General features: G+C 45.6%; 1 protein-coding gene across 6 annotated transcripts in view; it reads right to left on the bottom strand.

The window, feature by feature from the left end:
- RHBDF1 (rhomboid 5 homolog 1) overlaps nt 1-22,033 on the bottom strand; it is a 95,848-nt gene that overhangs the window by 70,453 nt on the left and 3,362 nt on the right. The window contains exons 2-3 of one of the 6 annotated variants that reach the window (XM_075069424.1): nt 10,938-11,055; nt 3,624-3,671 (exon numbers count right to left, since the gene is read on the bottom strand). The exons of 2 other annotated variants lie outside the window; for them this stretch is intronic. The gene's annotated coding sequence lies outside the window, so the exon portion shown is untranslated. The remainder of the gene's footprint in view (nt 1-3,623; nt 3,672-10,937; nt 11,056-22,033) is intronic. 3 more of the 6 variants (XM_032794665.2, XM_032794663.2, XM_032794664.2) reach the window with 3 other exon arrangements.

The raw sequence follows: 22,033 nt of genomic DNA, 5'->3' as shown, positions 1-22,033 counted from the left end.
AAGATTCTTTTTGTTCTTAATATATCTAAAAACTCCTTTTTGTCCTTAACTCTGCTGACCATAGATTTCTCTTGTATCCTTTGGCTTCCCTTATCAATTTTCTACAATTCTTAGTCTCTGATTTATATTCATTACTATCAATTTCCCTCTTCTTCCATATGTTATATATTATCTTTTCATTTTTTACAACCACCCTCACTTCCTCTTTAAATCAAGTTGGTTTTTTAAACAGCACAGCTTTCTTCCTTAGTTGTGGAATTGTGGTTTTTTGAGCATCTAGTGAGGTATTTTTAAATTATTCTAAATTATAATTCACCTTTTTCTCATTAAATTCTTCTTCCCAGCTGATCTGCCTCATGATTAAGGCTGCGAGTCGGTCAGGAAGGACACGCATTCCATGATTTTGTGTGACCTCCACAACTTTAGCCCTGGGCGGTGGGGCTCCTGCTTACATGATTTATTGTTTATTCCCCACATTCTGTCCGTGACTTTTACTAAAAATACCTGTGCCAAAATCTTGGCCTTACTCATAATTGTTTTCAACTTTGTGAAATTGGCCCTGTCAAAGCACCAAGTAGACAGATTACTGGCCTGAACCTTTTTCTGCTTGCACCATCATGATCACTTGTACCTATGATACCATTAATTTTTAGTTCTGTGATCCATTCCTCTTTACCTGTCAGTAGTGACTCGAGGTGGATTCTCCCCTGCCCTGACCCTTGTGTATTATTCCTCATCCAAAGCAAAGAGGGTGTCAAATGCTCTTAACTCAGAACAGGCATGTTTTACACTCTCTGTGCACTGGTGTTGATGGCACACAAGATGCTGGCCAATGGAAATGGCCAGCACGAACTGAAATGGCAGAACTGCAGCAGATCAAAGCCAAGGCCCTTGAGCAAAAAACACAAATGAGGCTGCTATGATGGAGGGGAGAGAATGGGGCTTTGAAGGCTGCGAGACAGATTGAAAAGCCTTGCCCTACACTGCATGGCAGCCCCAGCTCTCTTACAAGGCGCTCTCTGCTGCATGAGGGAATTCCTGGGTCCTTTCCCTGAACCTGTTATCACGGCGAGGCATCTCCCTTCGCTCAGGCTGTAGCAGGATGCTGATTCCAGTCCCCTAACCAAATTCCCCAGTGCACAGAGCTGAGCTTGGGAGACAGTAGCAGCCAGCAGAGTAGTTGAAACACTGCACCTGACCCCACTGCCTGTTGGGCCCTGTTGCAGTGTGCACCCAGCTAGGGAGCAGAGACAAATGGTGGGTAGACTTTGGGTGCTGGCTATAAAACATCCCATGTCATAAGAGCATAAGAAGAAATAACATAAAAATGGCCATACTTGGGGCCGGTGTAACCACTAGGCAAACTAGGCGGGTGCCTAGGGCACCAAGATTTGGGGGCGCCAAAAAGTGGTGCTCCAAATTTTTTTTTTTCTCCACTACAGCGGAGTCACATCTTACACAGGGGTTAGGTTCTAAGGTCAGCACATAAGAGCAAAATCACATATAGTGAAAATTACCATAAAGTACAGTATACACAGTATACGCTAGAACAGGGGTCCTCAACCTACAGCACACATGCCAAAGGTGGCACGTGAGCCAATTTGTTTTTTAATGGTGTGAGCCTGCTGCCAGCCTGGGGTTCCGTTCACTCAGACGGCAGTGGGCAGAACGGAGTCCCGGCCACCGGCCCACTCAGCCCGCTGCCAGCCCTGCTCAGATTAATACATGGATTCGGTATATTTACTTTTTATTTAAATGTTTTAAGAGATTAATACAAAATGTCAAGGCCTAAACTCATCATAAATTCAGATTTCATTTTAAACATCTTCGTGTTTAAAAAGAAATATTTATTTAAATAAAAGCCAAAATTGCTAATTTCTTAAAAAAAAAAAAAATGTTTAATTGTTTATCATCCACCCTTCTGGAAAACCTGCTTCACAGTCAGAGATTTAGGAAGCTCAATCTATCCTCTTGATATGTATTTACAGAATGGGGTAACTTTTGAAAATTGCAATTCTAAAAGATCTACTCCAGCTCAAACAGAAGTCATGGACTTGCCACAGGATTCACTGCATGATGTTCTCTGATCTATGTTATGCAGGAGGTCAGGATACTAAATGATAGTGGTCCCTTCTAGCCTTAAAAATCTATGATTCTACAGAAGCTGCTGGGTGCACAGTACTTTTGAAACAGGCCAAAGGAGCCTTTCCCAGCTGCACTCTTGCTCAGAGGTCAGCCACATTCACAATTCCTGTGCTATGCCAGCACAAGGACTGCTACATCCTAGCACCTCCCAGGGCACAATCCACCCCAAGGCAATGAGAAGTGGGGGGGGCGCGGCATGGAGCGAGTGGATGCAGAGAAGAGAGCAGGCTGCACCATCCTTAAGAGCATGTTCAGTTCCCTGGAACTCCAGGAGAGCCACTGGCAGATACAGCTGCATGAAATCCTACTCAGGGCTCTGTTTTCACGGCAAAGCTGAGCACTGAGTGTTCATGAGCAATCAAAAGGGGAAACAAATCAATACCACAGAAACACCCCACAAGCTGAATGCTCACTTATTGCCATGACTAACTGACTCACTGGAGTATTTGGTACGATCCCAGGCACATGTGCAATATTAGAGCTTATTCTTCAATCCTGATCCTGCAGTCAGGTGACAATGTGAGCATTTCAGCCTGCATTAACAAACACATTTCTAGCTCCCCAGTTGTAAAGAAAAGCTGGATAAAGTGACCCCTAATGGCTCAAATACCAGAATGCAAATGAAAGAACCCCAATATATATATATCATGATTTTGGGTGCCTTAACTCATTCATTCATGATTTTTTGAACATGTGAGGTTGGCGATACTGCATATGTTTACCAGAAAAAACTGGTCACAAAACCTTTTTCTTCAGTTTGGAAGTCTTTTTACAAATATTTTGGGTTTTTATTCAAAAATATCCTTTTCCAGAAATCAAAAATGCAACATTTTTTGCTGAGCTGGCAAAACATGATCAAGAATGCAGCATGGTTCAGTAGACAGGGCACCACATCAGGACTCAGGAAACCAGCCCCGTCCAAAGTCACACAGCAGGTCACTTCCCTTTGTAAGCTCTCTTGGACAGAGATGGTCCCTTATTTTGTGTGTATAGCACCCACCACAATCCACCCAATCTCAGTTATAATGCAAATTATAATAATAATCCCCATTCATAAATGTTACATGCTGTGACAATGTCTCCCCACAACTTCACTTTTACAGTAACACCAGTAAAGATCTTCAAGTGATCTATCTGTGCTTGAAGTTCTACAATACTATCTTCCAATGTATTTGTAGTTCATCAAATGAATATTTTTTTCATCAAACTCAAGAATTTTTAAACCCATGGACTCAAGTCTTAGGTTCCATTGAATCACAGCAGAACAGCAAAGCCTGTGAAGCAGTAGAGACTAGTATCCAGTGCGACTTCAGATAGTATTTTTAAGAAATGTGATGCAAGCATGCTTACCGATCAGCAACTTGGGGGTCTCTAGATAGTGGGAGCAATGGAGAAATGAGAAGGGAAAGGGACACGGGAATTTCTACATATAGTATTCTCAGAGTGCAGATAGCTCTGATAATTAGCAATTCCTTTACCTCTCTCATTCTTCCAGATGGGCAGTCCAGTGCTGAAAATCTCCCCAACTGTAAGGAGAAAAATGTCTCAATTTCGCCCTATACCAACAATATATCAGTATCCTACAGCAGAGGTTCTTGACCAGGGGTATGCGTATCTCTGGGGGTATGTAGGGGATCAGCGTTTCTCAACCTGCAGGTTGCAGCCCCCAGGAGGGTCACAGGAGGGGCTTAGGGGGATCACAAGTGCAGGGCCAGCATTAGGGGATGACAAGCAGGGCAACTGCCAGGGCCCCCATGCCACAGGTGGCCCCATGAAGCTAAGTTACATGCTCCAGCCCCACTGCCTGGGTTTCAGGGTTCAAACAAGGTTCACAAGTGAAAAACAGGCTCAAGTATCACACTGAAATGCAAGTACAATATTTATATTTCAATCAATTTATTTTATAATTATATGGTAAAAATGAGAAAGTAAACAATTTTTCAGTAACAGTGTGCTGTGACACTTGTATTTTTATGTCTGATTTTGTAAGCAAGTAGTTTTTAAGTGAGGTGAAACTTGTGGTAAGCAAGACAAATCAGACTCCTGAAAGGGGTACTGTAGTCTGGAAACCACTGTCCTACAGGATGTGAGATGAAGAAACTAACAATCCCTGAACACAGCCTCAGAAATTTTCACTAATAGCTATTCAGAGAGTTAAAACACATATGCAACATTAACAACTGTGAGACAACTGAGTGATGTCATAGATCTCAAAAGGTTAAGAATAACCCCCCGGCCAGAGGAGGGGCAATGGGCAATCCCTGGTTTATTTGTTCACATAAGAATGATATGAAGGTAGCAGCTCTACATTTAAATCATTCAGCATGAGTGACAGACTGACGGAGTCACTGACAAAGCAACAGACTGATACGCTCAGCATCACTACTGCTTGAGATGTTCAGCAAGAGAATGCATTACCACTGACAAGATACATTTCCCCAAGATCTCACTCCTATACATTCAGATAAACAATAGCACCACCTATGAATTCCAATTATACTACAGTTAGGCTCTGTCTACACTGAACCGTTGCAGCCATGGCATTGTAAGGTGCACTGTGTAGCCAATCTATTGCTGGGAGAAAGCCCTCCCAGTGACAAAATAAAATCACCTCTAACAAGGGGCAGTAGCTTAATCGCTGGGAGCATGGCTCCCACAGACAAAGTGCTGTCCACCCTGGCACTTTTCATCATTAAAGCTTTTGTCGTTCGGGGGGTGGGAGGGTCACACCATTGAGCAACAAAAGCTTTAACAACAAAACTGTCAGTGTAGACAGAGCTTTAGAAGCACACTCAAGTTCTGTAAGTTTGAACTAATTACGTTTTGAACCGGTTGCTGGCTACAACACTGCAGTTTGGTCCCATGGTATTGTAGACAGGGCCGGCTCCAGGCACCAGCCCAGCAAGCAGGTGCTTGGGATGGCCACAGGGAAGGGGCAGCACGTCCGGCTCTTCCGCAGCAATTCGGCGGCGGGTCCCTCACTCTCTCTCGGAGGGAAGGACCTACCGCCAAAGACCGAAGCGGCGGCCGTAGAGCTCCCGCAGATTGCAATTTTTCTTTTCCCTGCTTGGGGCGACAAAAATCCTGGAGCCGGCCCTGATTGGACCAACTTCTCTTGGTAAGAGAGAGAAGTTTTCAAGCTTACAGAGAGCTCTTCTTCAGGTCTGGGAACTTACATTTTAAAATATTATTTTCAAAAGACAGCTAGGGAAAGGAGGGAAGAGCTACAACAGAATCAGCCTCCTCAGAGAAAAAGCCACTTAGCCACCTAGATTCACATAAAGAATTCTATCGCATGCCAGGCCCCAAAGGAAGAATCACACAGCCATGATGATACTGCCACATTAGTCCAACTACAGTCCTCCTGCACTCCTCATGTGGGTAGATCCATTTCCTTCTCAAAAGCTGCAAGTCTCCTCAGTTCCATTATGAGGTTTTCACAGAAAATCTTATATCATCTCTTAATTCACAGAAAAGAATCTAATACCCTTTAAACATCACTGAGTGTTAAAGCTATTTTCCCTATTAAAATTAAGCCCCTTTGTTGGTTAATTATTTTTCCTGAACTGATTTGGATTTTCTTTAACACATTTATTATTCAAAAAGATTCACTGGGTAGTTTGGATGAAGAATTTCAACCTCTGGGTTGCCCATAAACTGTTCTCTGTAGCTATTCATTTTGCTATCAATGGCACAAGAGCACACTTCCCTGAACGCTCACAAATAAAAAGCAGTATGACTCTTCCAATCAGCACAAATTGAAATATTCAGAAACAAATTTGCAAATTTATTTTGTTCCTCTACATCCAGGTCTGTCTTGTCAATGTCAGTATGATTGCTGCTTTCACACGGGCTTCAGCCAATCCTGTCAAACAACTAAAGTAATGCTGGACCAAAAGAAAGCAGCAAACACCACAGCAATCAAAAACATCCTAACAGGTTCCACATGTAGGAATCACTTAGGGGAAACACAGTGAAGGTGCAACTCCCATTGACTCCACCATAAATACCATAGTTTCATAATTCCATTATACCACAGCTGAACTTGGTCCTTAGCAATGAGAAAGCTCACATCAGTGCACAGAGTGGACGGGAAACTTTAAGGCATTTCCTCTCTTGACCATGTCATAGTAAGAGTCTCAAAACCTAAGCCACTCAGACACAGGGCACTTCTCCTTGGTATCAGTACTGGCAGATTGTTTGCAGTCAGTGAGTTTAGGGGTTCTCCTCAACATGATGCCCAAAGGGTTGCATAAATATCTGTTAGAATCCAATAGACTGGGCTCTTCCTGCTTCTTATGGCTGTCCTTTTGTCTGTCTCGTCTATTTCTAAACAGTGGTCACCAACCAGTCAATCTTAAGAGGATCTCCCCAGACTCACCGCCACTCTCAGAAGTGGCCAGCGTGGCCCCGCAGGCAGGGCAGGGCAGGGGTCTCCCTGCACACACTGCTCCTGCCTGCAAACACTGCCCCAGCAGCTCCCGTTGGCCAGGAACAGGAAGCTGTGACCAAAGGGAGCTGCGGGGGTGATGCTTGCAGAGAGAGGCAGCATGCGGAGCCACATGCCACCTGCCCCCACCTTCCTACCTCCAGGGGCCATAGGAACACGTTGGCTCCTTCCGGGAGCAGCGTGGAGCCAGGGTAGGCCAGAAGCCTGCCTTAGAAGCAGCAACGCTCCACCACCAACTGGGAGCTGTCAGAGGTAAGTGCAGCCCAGTGGGAGGCCGCATCCCAACCCCCAGCCCTGAGCCCCCTCCTGGAACCAGCACTCCCATCCCCTCCTGCACCCCAACACTCTACCCCAGCCCTGACCCCCCGCTTCCAGAGTCAGAACCCCATACCCCCTCTTGCACCCCAACCCCCTGCCCTAGCCCTGACACACACACCCCACAGCCTGCACTCCACACCCTAACACTCTGCCCCAGCCCAGAGTCCCCTCCCACACTGCGAACTTCTCAGCCTCAGCCCAGAGCCCACACCCCCTCCCAAATCCCTACCCCAGTCCAGTGAAAGTGAGTGAGGGTGGGGGAGAGCAAGTGATGGGGTAGTGGATGGAGTGAGTGGAGCGGGACTTTGGGGAAGGGGCAAGGCTCAGGGAAGGGGCAGGGTAGATCCTTCTTTACCTTAAATTCAAAAATTGATCTTGGGCGTAAAAGAGTTGGAGACCACAGCTCTAGATTGTAAGCTCTTTGGAACAGGGACCGTCTCTTGCTATGCATCTATACAGCACGAAGCACAGGTACCTCTAGGCTCAACTGGAATACAAGCAGTAATTAGGGCTGTCAAGCGATTAATGGCACTGTTAAATAAATGGTATTCTATTATTGCTTAAGTATTTTTGGATGTTTTCTACATTTTCAAATATATTGATTTCAATTACAACACAGAATACAAAGTGTACAGTGCTCACTTTATAATTATTTTTATTACAAGTATTTGCACTGTAAAAAACAAAAGAAATAGTATTTTTCGATTCACTTAATACAAGTACTGTAGTGCAATCTCTTTATCATGAAACTTGAACTTACAAATGTAGAATTATGTACAAAAAAAATGCACCCAAAAATAAAACAATGTAAAATTTTAGAGCCTGCAAGCCCACTCAGTCCTACTTCTTGTTCAGCCAATCACTTAGACAAACAAGTTCGTTTACATTTGCAGGAGATAATGCTGCCCGCTTCTTATTTACAATGTCACCTGAAAGTAAGAACAACCATTCTTATGGCACTGTTGTAGCTGACGTCGCAAGATATTTATGTCCCAGATGTACTAAAGATCCATATGTCCCTTCATGCTTCAACCACCATTCCAGGGGACATGGTCCATACTGATGATGGGTTCTGCTCGATAACAATCCAAAGCAGTTCAGACCGACGCATGTTCATTTTCATTATCTGCGTCAGATGCCACCAGTAAACGGTTGATTCTCTTTTTTGGTGGTTTGGGTTCTGTAGTTTCCATATCGGAGTGTTGCTCTTTTAAGACTTCTGAAAACATGCTCCATACCTCGTAACCCTCAGATTTTGGAAGGCACTTCAGATGCTTAAATCTTGGACCGAGTGCTGTAGCTGTCTTTAGAAATCTCACTTTGGTACCTTCTTTGCATTTTGTCAAATCTGCAGTGAAAAGTGTTCTTAAAATGAACATCATGTGCTGGGTCATCATCCGAGACTGCTATAACATGAAATATATGGCAGAATGTGGGTAAAACAGAGCAAGGGTCATACAATTCTCCCCTGAGTTCAGTCACAAATTTAATTAACACATTATTTTTTAAAGAGCTTCATCAGCATGGAAGCATGTCCTCTGGAATAGTGGCCAAAGCATGAAGAGGCATATGAATGTTTAGCATATCTGGCACGTAAAGAAGCATGAAGGGACATATTAACCTTTAGAACATCTAGCACGTAAATATCTTGTGACACTGCCTAAAAAAGTGCAATGCAAATGCCTGTTCTCACTTTCTGGTGACATTGTAAATAAAAAGAGGGCAGCATTATCTCCTGTAAATGTAAACAAACTTGTTGTCTTAGCAATTGACTGAAAAAGAAGTAGGACTGAATGGACTTGTAGGCTCTGAAGTTTTACATTGTTTTGTTTTTGAGTGGTTATGTAAAAAAAAAAAAAGAAAAGAAAAGAAATCTACATTTGTAAGTTGCACTTTCACAACAAAGAGACTGCACTCCAGTACTTGTATGAGGTGAATTGAAAATACTATTTTTTGTTTATCATGTTTATAGTGCAAATATTTATAATAAAAATAATATACACTTTGATTTCAATTACAACACAGAGTACAATACATATGAAAATGTAGAAAAACATCCAAAATATGTAATACATTTCAGTTGGCATTCCATTGTTTAACAGTGCGATTAATCACGATTAATTTTTTTAATCAGGACTAATTTGAGTTAATCACGTGAGTTAACTGTGATTAATCAACAGCCCTAGTAATAATTTGTTGGACCAGACTCCTAGAAAGTTATTCTGAGTTACTGAAAATAACTGACCACGAAACCAAAATGAATTGTCCTTTACAGGTATGAGGATGGAGACAGGGGGTGCAAGCAGCTTTTCTGCTTAGACTTCCAAGTACTATAACGCCTCCAAGCCAGCACCCACTCAATACTAACCCCCAGAATAGGGGCAGGGCTGAGCCATGTGGAATTTGGAGAGAGGAGTCATTGGGAAAGGACGCTGCAGTGACCCCTTTCCTCCTGTAGTACTGGAAGACTTTTCCTGACAGGGACACACTGTGCTCCCAGAGCTTCCACAACAGCAGTGTAGCACAGCAATTCACACAATGCAGGCAGAACTACAAGTGCCAGCATCCAATGTTTCTTATCTACCTGTGGATTCTCCACAATAACAGTTATGCACATACAGCACTGAGCAGCTCCCTACAGTGAGAAAGCCTGAGGTACATGTTCCCGCCCCCTTGGTTTGCCAAGATGGGGATAGGGTTGGGCTTAGGCCTATCCACCTCTGCAGATTTACAGCTACAGGGAAATTAATGCAGTCCCTGCCTTTGGGAGAAAGTAAGGAAGGTGGAATGCAGCTTTTGGGTGCAGGATTTTGTGGCATTCCCAAATGCCAGAGGAACTGTGCTGGAACACAGCATGAGCTGGTGATGGCTGTGAGAATCCAGAGGAACTGATGAGCTCACCTAGGCTGTGATTAGTGTTGGGGTCTGTGAGAACAGAAGCATCTGTACTCACTCTCCATGTGGGATCCCACAACCAGTGGACAGGGATGCTGTCTCAAAGGAAAAATCCTAGAGCAGGCTGCTTCGTAGGGTGAAAATAGAGAGATTCAAATGAGTCAGAGGTAGAGATGCTACAACCTTGACTCTTCCCAGTGAGCTTGTGGATTGATCCCACACAGAGTAACAAATGGTGTTGGCAGAGACCCCTGCAGGCTGTCACCACCTCTGCTGGACAAGTGGGATGGGAAAGGGGAACTGGCTGGGCTGCTTTTGTCATGTTGTCTGTATCTAGGGTGACCAGACTACTGTCCCAATTTTCAGGAGTTTGTCCTGTGTCCTGACCAGAGTACAGTCGGGACGCCATCTGTCCCAATATTTTGTTTCCTCGTCTTCAGTGGAGAGTCCTTCAGTCGCGGACGGTCTTCGGCGGTGGGTGCTTCTGTGTCTGGCACAAGGTTTATTGCCTCCCCGCTGAAATATCATCGAAGACCATCCATGACTGAAGGGCTCTCCGCCAAATTGCTGCCGAACTCCTGGACAGGTGAATGTCATAAATAAATAAATAAAATACACACACACACACCCCGGCAGAGGTCCCGATATTTTCCCCTTAACATCTGGTCACCTCATCTATATCAGATAGTCTGCACCAAGCAGGCTGTGTTCACATTGTGCAGAAACTCAGCTTGTCTAAGGAGGGTCAAAATTCAGCTAATTATAGGTGAGCACGAAGCCCAAAATAAACTACCCTATCATGCTACACTCAGCAAGACCTAGCCCCAGGCCCTGCCTGCCCCAAGGGAGAATGTGCTAGGACTACTAATCACTGCCCTGGGCTGGAATGCAGAGACAAAGGACTATGGACCCTAAACAAAGTTTCTTTTTCTGCCTTGTGATAAAGCCCAACATGGATCACTGTGACACAGCTCACAAAACATTTGCACCAGACGTCTCCAGTCTCATGAAGCCTACAAGACACCAAACATGCCACCTATATGAGTCTTAAGAGGAAAACTGCCTCCTAATTTTGACTGAGGGCCGTGCAATGCCAGAGTCAGTGCCAAGCCAGACACAGGGGAATTACCTTACAGCTTTCACTTGAAGGTTTACACAGAATTCCCATGGTAGGGAGAGTGTAGTCACTTCTGGAGAATGCAGTAGGCCTGATTCAGCACTGCTCAATGCCCCTTTGTGCCATCTACCTGGATCAACAGAGCCACAGGTTAGGTGTGAGGACCATACCTGACCCTCAGGAATATGTCCAGACAAGTAGCCTCTGTGCTTAGAGCCCTGCATGGATACAAAATTTGTATCCATATCCAATCCGCAAACATGGTCCACGGATATAAAGCAGATATCCGCAGATCTGCAGGACTCTAGATATAAAATGTGGATCCACATCCATCCCACGATCTGCAAACACAGTCTGCGGATATCTGCAGATTTGCAGGACTCTATCTATGCTCCAGTCCCTCCGCTGCCAGGGAGGGAGGTTCCCCAGTGGAGCAGAGGTAACTGAATGAAGGAAGAGGGCAGAGTGAGGGTGGAACGGTACATGGCCATGGTAGTACTACACCTCAGATTCTGCAACCAGCAGGGGCAAAACTTGGGGCAGCCCCTAAATGAGGAGGCTCAAGCTATCTCCATTCTGTCCCACGGCTTTAAACAGGAATTAAGAGGGTGGGGAGGGAGAGAGAGAGACACTAGTCTGTCTCTCCTCTTCAGTACTCAGAAATCTAGGGCTGAGAGCACACAGCAAACTCACAGTGACCAGTGCTATTCTCAGGTGTGATCCCCCGGATGTTCAATATACATGTCAAATTGTGGCGGTAAGAGCACCTCTCCCTAGACTTGGGGCAAACAGAGCTGAGGCAGTGCACAACTCCGGGCTGCAGGCTTGGGCAGGAGACAGAAAAATAAAAGGAAATGCAAATAAGGAAAGTGAGGAAGAGGAACAAAGGGAGAATGAGTTACAGGAGCAGCTTCAGGAGCAAAAGCCCAACCCTAAAGAAAGGAATGCCTCATCAGATATTGGGACTTGGCTCCTAACATTCAGAGCACAGCAGACTACTCAGCAGTCATCACCCAGAGATTCCAGACTGGTCTACTAGAGTAGTGAACGCAGCAGTCAGGGATGGAACAGATGCTTTGGCCAGTCCCAATAATCCAAATGGTCTGTTTTCTTACCCCCCATGCCGATGAGTGCATTTTGTCAGTAGAATGTCTGACCGAAAGCTTCTCTCTCTCTTCATCTTCAGCTATCGCTCAATGAGAGGATGATGGCTGCCAAGGGGATTCATTGGTGGGTTTTTAAGAGCCCAATTTGTGGAGTCCAATTTTCCCCACAGAAGTGACAGGTGTAATCTTGAAGAACACAGTTGTTGGCTGAAGTGTTGTGCCCTTTCTTTCCTCCTTTGTTGTTTCTCTGTCTCATGAGCACGTCTGTTCCCCTCAAAGTGACCTGTGGCTTGGTGTATGGTGTGGAGTCACTATGTTCTGTTCCACACCAAGTCCTCCCAGTTTGTTGGGTTGATGCTTCCCTTTTTAAGGTGTACTTCCAGTATGTCTTTGAAGCGCTTCTGCTGCCCTCCGTGAGCCCTTCTTCCTTGACTTAACTGAGAGAAGAGTACTTGCTTCAGGAGCAGTATGTCAGGCATACCAACACAGTGGCCAGCCCAGCAGAGTGGTGTTTCATGACTTGCACTTCTAGACTGGTGATGCTGGCCGCAGAGAGAACACTGATGTTAGTATATCAGTCTTCCCAGCTGATCCTGAGAATTCTCCTGCGGCAGTGGTGTTGGAACCACTCCAGCTGCTTGAGATGTTGTCTATAGGTTACCCAGGTCTCATACTCAGAGAAGGGTGGGGATGACAACTGCCTTGTAAACCAAGATCTTGATGCCTGTTTTCAGATCCCTATAATTGAAGACTGGTTTGAGTAGTCTTCCAAAGGATGGGCTCGCACAGCGGATCCTGTATTCAATTTCTGTGTCAATGTTGGCTGTTTGGGAGAGTGGCTGCCAATGTATGGAAAATGGTCCACATTTTCCAGGGAGTTGTCTGTTGATAGTGATTTGTGGAGTACAAAGAGTAGTTTGTGCAGGTGAAGGCTGGTAGAGTAGCTTGTTTTCTCCAAATGTTTAGAGAAAGACACAGGCTGTGATAGGCTTCTGCAAAAAAGTTCAGGATACTTTGTAGGTCATCCTCTGCGTGTACAAGAATGAGGCAGTCATCTGCATACTGAATCAGTGAAGCCAATTCTCATGATCTTAGATTTTGTTTGGAGATTGAGGAGTTGAGCATCCATACAATACTCAGTCCTGATTCCATCAGGAAGGCGGTCACGGATGAGAATCGGGATCACAGCAGGGTAAATGGAGAAGACTGTTGGAGCAATGACACAGTCCTGCTTGACACCAGTGCAAATGATGAATGGTTCGGTCTCTGAAAATGATTGCAGTTATCTCATCATGGAATAGTCTGATGACGGAAATGAATATCTGTGGACAGCCAAACCTACCAAAGAGCACCTTCCTTGGAGCATCAATAGAGTCAAAGGCCTTGGTTAGATCAATGAATGCCATGAACAGTTCCTGGTGTTGCTCTCTGCACTTCTCCTGAATCTATCGTGCCATGAAGATCATGTCAGTTGTGCCTCAAGATGGCCTGAAGCCACACTATGATTCAGGGAGGAGTTCCTTGGCAAGGGGGAAAAGGTGGTGTAGTAGGATCCAGGCAAGGATCTTCCCTACGGTGGAGAGGGGGACAATACCTCTGTAGTTCCCACACAAAAAGATTTATCCCCTTTCTTGAATATTGTAACAATATTGGCATTCTTAAAGTCAGGTAGAATTTCTTCACAGGTCCAGATTTTGTTGAGGAGTTTGCAAAGTTTCCGCTGGAGCATTAATCCACCAGCTTTAAAAACCTCAGCTGGGACGCCGCCTGGGCCTGGTGTCTTGTGGTTTTTTTTTGTCTGGGTATGGCACATTGGACGTCCTCAGAAGATGAGAGATCAGCAAGGTGTTCCACTGCCGAATGTTGTGGAAGAAACTCGATGGTGTCTTCAGAGACCATGGATTCACAGTTTAGTAGACTTTCAAAGTGCTCCTTCCAGCGTTGTTTAACAGCCGCATTGTCCTTGGGGAGGGTGGAGCCATCCTAGGAACCTAAGGGGGTTGGACCTTTGGAGGTCGGCCCATATATAGCTTTTGTTGCTTGAAAAAAGCTTCTCATATCATCCTGATCTACGAAACCCTGGATCTCAGAGGCCTTCTCTTACCACCTCTTATTTTTGATGTCACATAGCCTCCTTTGAACTTCGGCTCTGAGAAGGTGATAAGCCTTGTGTTTTCATTGATTAGCGGAATCATTTTGCCAGTTAAAGAATGCAGTTCTTTTCTGTTGAATTAATGCAAGGATTTCCTTGTTGTTTTCGTCAAACCAGTCTTGGTGTCAAGGAGTGGAATATCCTATAGTTTCAGCACATGCACTGTGAATCATATTTTTAAGTTGATCCCAGTATTCTTGAATGTCAGTGATGTTATCAGGCAAGTTAGAGAGTTTCTCAGAGAGGTGTTGGAATGTCTTGCAGCTGGCTTGGTCCTGAAGTGCTTTGACATTATACCACTTTCACTTAGCCTTTGGGTATTTGCAGTGTGGTAGAGTGAGCTGCAGATACATGACTGATCTTACTAATTGATGGTCTGTCCAACAGGGATCCGTACCTTTCATGACTCGTGTTATACAGACATCGGTGTAATCTCAAGCTCTAACTATAACATAGCCAAGGAAGTGTCAGTGTTTGGACCAAGGATGTTCTAGGTGGTCTTAATTTTGTTACTCTGCCTAAAGATGGTATTTATAATGAGCCAGTCATGCTCCACACATTTGCTGAGGAGGAGAATACCACTGCGGTTTACATTTCCCACTTCTTCTTTGTCTATTGTGCTGCTCCAGAGTTGGGAGTCCCATCCAACTCCGGCATTGAAATCTCTCAAGAGGATGGGTTTGTCTGCCTTAGGTGTGGCTGTGAGGACTGCATCAAGAGCACCATAAAGTTGCTTCTTATTGTCTCTCATCATCAAGTGTTGGGGCGTATGCACTGATAACTGTGGCATACTGGTTGTTGCTAAGCTCGACCCAAAGCGTCATTATACATTCGTTGACCCCACAGGAAACTCCAATAGCTGATAGGTGATCTTATTTTTGACGGCAAAGCCAATTCCATGAATGCATCTCTCTTCAGATGGCCTTCCTTTCCAAAGAAGGTGTAGCCACCTCCATTCTCTTTTAATTGGCCCTCACCGGGGTGGCGGGTCTCACTAAGGGCTGCAACGTCAATGCTGAGTCTTGCCAATTCTCTGGCAATTATGGCAGTTCTTCCTTCTGGGCGTTCACTGTGCTGAGAGTCCATAAGGGTGCAGACCTTCCAGGTGGCGAAATTCATCGTCTTATCTCTCATTTTGGCCATGGAGTTGAGTGATCCCATTGGATGCAGCCATCCAGTCAGAAAAGTGAGAGACAGCCTATGTTTGGGGCTTTTCTAGCACCCTCCCCATCTGGGGTGAGCAGAGGGCATCCTAAAGAGGCCTGCTCAGTCACAGCCACTGCTGCGGAAATGCACTTCTGTCTCATCCATCACACAGCTGCCACTTGTGTGCAGATTTGTGATTGAAGACTCCCAGAAATCACTGCTCCTATCTTCACCACCACTCATCCGTCGCTGCAAGGTTTTGTGCAGGTGGGAGCCCTTTGGCAGAGGCCTGTGCTTGAAATCTTTTAATGTGGGGAAACAGTTACACAGGCAGTGACCACATGAGACTTTACAAAAGGAAAAACCCTGACTCAGTGGCAAGGGGATCCAAGACAACCAGGGGCCTCCCTCCCTCTGCGGCCCTCATCCGCCTTCACAGCCACAGAATACTAAAAGGTCCTCCATATGCCCCTGATCCGCCGTTGGGTTCTTGTGAAGTTTGGACCACAGTTTTTCAGGAGCCTTGCCTCAGACCTGCTCGCCAAGGGGGATCCTACCAGGAGTATAAAAGCTCCGGACGACGTACCTCTCAGGGTCTTTAGCCCACGCAAGCCTCTCCACCACGACACGGTTGCAGTCCCTCAGACAGGATCCAAAGCTAATACACTGATGTTTTACTGACCGAAAGCTAATACCCTGATGTTTGCATGAACCCTGCAGGCCTGTCCTACACTAAGCATAAGCTCACACTTATTTTGGTCAGGTTTGAACCTGATTCCAGCTAACACCACAGGACTCTGCATGCCAAGTGTTTTCAAGCAAGGATGAAGCTAGCATGATGTTAGCACGGTCTGTCATGCCGCATTCACAGGGAGCACTTAACACAGCCAGTCCCTGACAAGTTCAGCTCTGTGTTTAACACAGATGCCAGAGGGTTTGCAATAGGCAAAAGGCTCTCCCCATGTATTAACTGTGTTTGAAAATATGGTAACAAGACCCCCTCAAATCCTCAGTGGTGCCTGACACAATGAGATGGGTGGGACATAAAAGTGGCTGACCATCATCCTTGCAGCTCCCCATGGGGGTCAATCCAGTCCTTGGCACAATTTAGAGCAGCTTCAGGGCTGCTGTAAGGTGCACCTAGCTAGTGGTCCCTTTGGGTCAGTCTGGAAGCTGGGACATGCTGGAGAGCAGCAGCACTCTAGCCACACCCTGTTTCCCTCAGTGAAAAAAGGCTCCCCACATCATGAGCCAGGAAAGTGATTCTCTACACCAACGTCCAATTATATCAGCTTTCCGTTGCCAGAGTAGAACAAATAAGCTGGGAGGTTCCCCTAAGGGACCAGGCCCCTACAAGTCAATATTTCAATGCTGGGGAGAAATGCGAACCAATACTAATAGGGTCGAATACCCCCACGGATAGGGACAGCAGATAACTCCCACTAATCCTATTGGTGTTTATTCCCTCTCAATGCTGCGGACTGCTGGGGTTAACCCCTAATACCCTAATAGGACGGAATTACCGCTTGGTGGGAGGGACATGACCCCTACTAGTGCACATGAAGGACAAGTGAGGCCCCATCCTCTGGGGTCTCTTTATGCCAGTACCACTATCTCCTTCTGTGCACAAGGGAGAAACAACAGCTAGTCGGGAAGAGTCTGTTCTCCCTCTGAAGGCACCAAGGCAAAAGCAACCCCCTTCAGAGAGGATGAGAGCCTGTGCCTGAGGCACCATGTCTGCGGCCCATAAGTCACAGGACCAAAGTGTGAAATGGACGTAGACGCTGGGGAACTGGTGCATGCTTCACACACAATCAATGATCTGCCCTGTATCCAGCAGCAACTGGCCCCAATTATGGGCCTGCCTTGCACAGAACGAGACATTCCTGAGATCGGGGCAGCTCCCAGCTATACCTGAAACCAGAAAAGCCAGTTTGTATTCAAATTTCTTGCAAGTCTATTGCTTTTAAAAGCTTCTCAAGAAAAGTCCCAGAGCAGGACTAGCTGTGTGGGTGCTGCTTTTCACTCAACACTGCACAGCACTGATCAGCCTTCATCTACAGAAGCTCACCAAGAAGAGAACGTCACTAATACGTGGTCATGTGCAGAGCAACTGCCCTTTGAGGGAACTGTGGCAGAATCAGGATGAGGGAGATAAAAGGGCAGATTCTGTCCCCCGCTCCAAACTCCACAGGGCAGCTACATGCTGCAGCACACTGGTATTAAAAGGGTGATGCAAGGGGCCAAGGAAGAATTCCCTCAGCCCAGGCTGAGTATACAGACTTTGCAAGTCATCTTATGCTGCCCCTTTGCAGGCTACAATGTAGGCAGTGTGCTGGGAGCAGGCCCTAAAGGATTCTGAGCTGCCCAGCAGCTCACAATTAGCCTGAGACATGCTGCCATAAGTTACAGCAGCTAGAGAGAAAGTGTGTTAGAGAGCATTGGACTGGGACTCAAGAAATCTGAGTTCTATTCCCAGCTCACTTTCTATGGATGTGGTGCCATGGCCAGTCTGGGGTGACCACTCACTTTCTGTGAGTGTGGTGCCATCTCTGGTTCGGTCAGAGGTGCTAATTTTCTGGGGGCATGGTGCCATGAGTAAAAGGGGTTCTACCACTCAGATAAAGTTATAGGAGTCACAACAATCTATCCTTTTCTTGCCCATGCTTAGTTCATAACAGACTTCACCTCCCTGCGTCCCATTTTGTTCCTTGCTCATTACATATGGATATTTTTTCCTTTACTGCAGAAAGGCAGCTCTTCCTCTCAGAGGAAATAAGCAGCCAGGGGGACAAAAACAGGAAGAAAGGAATCAACTTCCTGCTTGCCTTGGAGACATCCCTGATCAACTCTGTGTACACCAACACTAAGCAGTGCAAACTGGCTGGGGAATCAGCAGCCAATACCAAGGCTTGTACTGGGAATGCCCCTGGTCTTCCTGGCCCTGGCCAGTACTCATTAATACAGAAACACTCATATACTTCACACTATGTAACGAAAAAAAATTAGCCAGTAAATATTAGGACTGTCAATTAATCGCAGTTAACTCGCACAATTAACTCAAAAAAATGAATCGCAAGTAATTGCAGTTTTAATTACACTGTTAAACAATAGAATATCAACAAATTTATTAAATATTTTGGATTTTTTTTACAATTTCAAATATATTGATTCAGTTACAATACAGAATACAAAGTGTACACTGCTCACTTTATATTATTTTTATTATAAATATTTGCACTGTAAAAATGATAAACAAAAAATAGTATTTTTCAACTCACGTCATACAAGTACCATAGTGCAATCTCTTTATTTTGAAAGGACAACTTACAAATGTAGGCTTTTTTGGTTATATAACTGCACTCAAAAACAAAACAATGTAAAACCTTAGAGCCTACAAGTCCACTCAGTCCTACTTCTTGTTCAACCAATCGCTAAGAGAAACAAATTTGTTTACATTTACGGGGGATAATGCTGCCCGCTTCTTATTTACAACATCACCTGAAACTGAGAACAGACATTCACCTGGCACTTTTGTAGCTGGTGTTGCAAGATATTTATGTAACAGATATGCTAAAAAATTGTGTGCCCCTTCAAACTTTGACCACCATTCCACAGGACATGCTTCCATGCTGATGATGCTAGTTAAAAAAATAATGCGTTAATTAAATTTGTGACTGAACTCCTTGGGGGAGAACTGTACATTTCCTGCTGTTTTTTCCCCTCACTCTGCCATATATTTCATGTTATAGCAGTCTCGGATGATGACCCACCATGTTGTTTCTTTTAAGAACACTTTCACTGCAGATTTGACAAAACACAAAGAAGGGACCAATGTGAGATTTCTAAAGATAGCTACAGCATTCAGTCCAAGATCTAAGAATCTGAAGTGCCTTTCAAAATCTGAGGGGGACGAGGTGTGGAACATGCTTTCAGAAGTCTTAAAAGAGCAACACTCCGATGCTGAAACTAAACCACCAAAAAAAAAAAAAAAAAAATCAACCTTCTGCTGGTAGCATCTGACTCAGATGATGAAAATCAACATGTATTGGTCTGCACTGCTTTAGATCGTTATCAAGCACAACCCATCATTAGCATGGATGCATGTCCTCTGGAATGGTGATTGAAGCATAAATGGACATATGAATCTTTAACACATCTGGCACATAAATAACTTGCAACACCAGCTACAACAATGCCATGCAAACACCTGTTCTCACTTTCAAGTGATGTTGTAAACAAGAAATGGGCAGCATTATCTCCTGCAAATGTAAACAAACTTGTTTGTCTGAGCGACTGGCTGAACAAGAAGTAGGACTGAGTGGACTAGTATGCTCTGAAGTTTTCCATTGTTTTATTTTTGAGTACAGTTATCTTTGCAAGTTACATAATTCTGTATTTGTAAGTTCAAGTTTCATGATAAAGAGATTGCACTACAGTACTTGTATTAAGTGAATTGAAAAATACTTTTTTTACAGTGCAAATATTCATAATAAAAAGTAAAGTGAGCACTGTACACTTTGTATTCTGTGTTGTAATAGAAATCAATATATTTGAAAATGTGGAAAACATCCAAAAATATTTATATAAATAGTATTCTATTATTGTTTAATCGCACGATTAATCATGAATAATTATTTTAATCACTTGAAAGCCCTAATAAATACAGAAGGCCCCACTTGCATGCTGTGTGTCATAGAATCATAGGGTTGGAAGGGACCTCAGGAGGTCATCTAGTCCAACCCCCTGCTCAAAGCTGGACCAATTCCCAACTAAATCATCCCAGCCAAGGCTTTGTCAAGCCTGACCTTAAAAACCTCTAAGGAAGGAGATTCCACCACCTCCCTAGGTAACCCATTCCAGTGCTTCACCACTCTCTGAGTGAAAAAGTTTTTCCTAATATCCAACCTAAACCTCCCCCACTGCAACTTGAGACCATTACTCCTTGTTCTCTCAGTGTCTATCAGCTGGGGCAGGGAAGGTATAGTAGCTATTGACTCCAGGAGCATGAAGGGAGTAGACATCAAAGAAAGGGAAGAATTATTTAGGATTATGCACAAGGAACAACCAGCTGTAATGAGTGTATGTGTCTTCAGTCTGGATATCAGGAAAACTCCCTGACACGGAGAAATATCAAGCTGTGGAGTCGGCTCCCCAAGGAAAGGCTGGAGGTCCCTTTGCTTGACTACTTAGACTTACTTTGGAAATTTTCTGCCTAATGGGGGACGTCAGGGCCGCCGAGAGGGGGGGCCAAGGGGGCAATTTGTCCCAAGCCTTGGGCCCTGCAGGGGCCCCCATAAGAGTTTTTCGGGGCCCCTGGAACAGGGCCCCCGGAGCTTCTTCCGCTCCCGGTCTTCACTGGTGGGGGGTCCTTCCGCTCCAGGACAGAAGGACCCCCCGCCACCGAATTGCCGCCGAAGCGGGACCTGCAGCCGAAGTGCTGCCGAGTCTTCAGTGGTAATTCAAGCGGCGGGGGGTCCTTCCACTCTGGGACCCGCCGCTGAAGTGCCCCAAAGACCCGTGGCGGGGGCCCCCCGCCGCCGAATTATCGCCGAAGACCCAGCTGCACTTCAGCAGCGGGTCCCGCTTCGGCGATAATTCTGAGGCGGGGGGCCCCGCCACGGGTCTTTGGGGCACTTCAGCGGCAGGTCCCAGAGCGGAAGGACCCCCCGCCGCCGAATTACTGCCGAAGCGGGGGGCCCCCGCCGCCGAAGACCCCAGGTGCCCAGAATCCTCTGGGCGGCCCTGGGGGACGTTAGCATGCTGTGGATTCTGCCCCACACAGTATATTTTGCCCTTCACTGGACTCAGGCAGGTTAGTGAAAATTAATTTCTCATGACTCCCATGTCCCAAGGCCATGAGCATGCCATCTAGGGGATTTACACAATGAGTGCAGTTAGCAGTGTGCCATTTGTGTGGAGTGCCAGTAGCATGAAAATATTCTCATCTCAATGATATTGTCTGCAATCTACGGAGCGAAACAGTGCCAGGACTGAACTAGTGAGCTCATGGGGCCTGTCTCACTCACGTTTCAGTGACTCCTCAAGGCTGCTGTCCAAGCAGCCAGGCTGCATTTGGTGACAAATATGTTTCTTCCTGAATCCAAGATTCATCTGAAGATCTAAGGTTCCATCCTCAGCTGGACTGAGTTTACACTTGCCACTCCGAGGAGAACAGGGAAAGGGGGTGACTCAAAACCATCTTTCTGCCTCCCTAGTCCTGGGCTGGCTAAAGGCCAAGATGGCTCGTAACTTAGAGCAGCCCCAGGTATCTGTGCTTCAAGCTTTGTGCTCCACCAAGCCCTGTGTCAGGCGTTATCCTCAGCTGCCTTGGTAGAGCAGCTAGCAGAAAGGATACGGATTGAGCCTTTTCTTTCCTGAGTGTGGCTCATGAGGCGGAGTGAGGAGCTGGACTTCCCTTGTGACACCCTCACATACTAGCGGGGCAGAGCTGTTGCTGGTACTGGGCCAGCAGGGCCTGTGACAGGAAGAGACAACAAGGAGCCAACAGGGGACAGGTCCTTTGAATAGGACCACTGAAGCTTCCTGGCTATCCCAGCTTCTGCCTCAGCAGCACCCAATATGTACCCAGTGAGCTGAACCTGTTTGAAAGCTTGAGTCCTGAGGAATGCGTGCGTGCAGGATAAGGAATTTTTGAGGGAAGGATATCTTAGCACAGAGCCAGGTTATTGCTTGTCGATCAC

The sequence above is a fragment of the Chelonoidis abingdonii genome, chromosome 9 (genome assembly GCF_003597395.2).
Source record: "Chelonoidis abingdonii isolate Lonesome George chromosome 9, CheloAbing_2.0, whole genome shotgun sequence".
In the NCBI taxonomy this organism is placed as follows: domain Eukaryota; kingdom Metazoa; phylum Chordata; order Testudines; family Testudinidae; genus Chelonoidis; species Chelonoidis abingdonii.
This window is presented reverse-complemented; position numbering and strand designations above follow the sequence as displayed.